This window comes from Corylus avellana, chromosome ca3, assembly GCF_901000735.1.
Source record: "Corylus avellana chromosome ca3, CavTom2PMs-1.0".
NCBI lineage: Eukaryota > Viridiplantae > Streptophyta > Magnoliopsida > Fagales > Betulaceae > Corylus > Corylus avellana.
The window spans coordinates 6,449,540-6,451,336 of NC_081543.1; positions in this window are offsets into that span (position 1 = coordinate 6,449,540).

The following is a 1,797-nucleotide window of genomic DNA, read 5'->3' on the forward strand; positions in this document are numbered from 1 at the left end:
AATCAAGTAATTAAGAAGGAAAGATAGGGCCATTATGTTATGGATGAGAGAAGTCTAGAGCTACTAAAAATCACTCACAACCTTGTAAAATTTGGATGGGTGGGGATCCCAAACCTGACCACCTCGAAGTCAGTAAACAAAAATGGTGGTTGGCCTGTGGATTTGGACATCAAAGTCACTTTTGTTGTCCAATTGGGTGGTATTCTCCTCTTTCTATGTCTACAATATAGCCAAGCCGTACTCAATTTAGCTTAGTTATGGCTAATTCCTACAAACACCCCTCATCCTCATGCGTGGCTCGAGATGGGTGAAAAAATTAATGTGAAAAAACATTTAACGTTAACTATAGTCTATAATAATATAATCTATTAATCTTCCCAATCAAAGCCCAGTTAATTAGGAGGCCAGGGAGAGAGGGCATAAAATATTGCTACTATCGGAGCATAAAAGGACACTGCAAATACCGTCATTGTTGACGTCGTTGCCATCTCTACCAATTGCAAGTTATAGCAATTAAGCACCCATGTAGGGAGATATTCTGATTTCCATTTTTATCACCAAGATAATTATATTTTGTGATAACATTAACATCCACTTGATGATCAAGATTCCGATTAACTAATTTAGTACAAAATGTCAATTATCAATTGACCTAACATTCATGTGTGTGATCGAAATGGTGTACATGATAAAGTTTAATTGATGTATGGAATAAATGTTTGTGGGATCACACACGTACACAAATCTAGGGGTGCAAAGGCGGGCGGTTTTTAAAACCGCCCGCTAACCGTTAACCGCTCTAACCGCTAACCGCTCTAACCGCTTAACCGTATTAACCGTAACCGCTAACCGCTAACCGCCTTTTTATATAATATATTTTTATAATTATAATTATAAAAATAATTATACATATAACATAATCACTTGATCATTAAATCACAATTTTTTTTTAAAATAATTAAATCACAATTTGAGTATTAATATATTATATTATCATTTATATGATTATATCACATGAGATTGATCATTAAATCATTTGATTATATAATAACAAATTGTACATATATAATATGACATAACTCATAAGTATACCAATTCATACTAATACAACAATTAAATATCTAGAGACTTATTTCCAATGTATGTTATAAACTTATAAATCTATATATGTTATAAGTCTATATAAGTCTACATATGCATATGAATAATATAAATGTATAATATCAATACTTAATCATATGATTCAATGACAATTCAAATATTTTATTCAAGACTTCAATTGAATCATATTATTAATGTACAATGATGATATGATTCGTATAATATCAAATTAAGTAATTGACATTGGATTAAACAATGACCAATGTGTTACTTATAAACACAATTTAAGTATTAATGTATTATCATTATAATTTTAGTAATTTATATATTATCACTATAATTGATATGATTATATCACATGATGACTTGATCATTAAATCATATGATTATATAATAATAAATAATACATATATAATATGACATAACTCATAAGTCATAAGTTTACAAGTTAATCATATGATTCATGTACAATGATAATCACAATTGATTCAATTGAATTAAACAATATATTATTTATAACTACAAGTCTACAATTTAATTAAAACATTATTAGATACTTTAGGAATTTAGAATTTAGGAGTTTGAACATTACCATTTACCATTAGATATTAAGTTCAATTCAAAGAAAAAATATTATAAGTAAATATGATAAGAATTTAAATAATTAATCATGTGAATCATATGATATAATTTAAT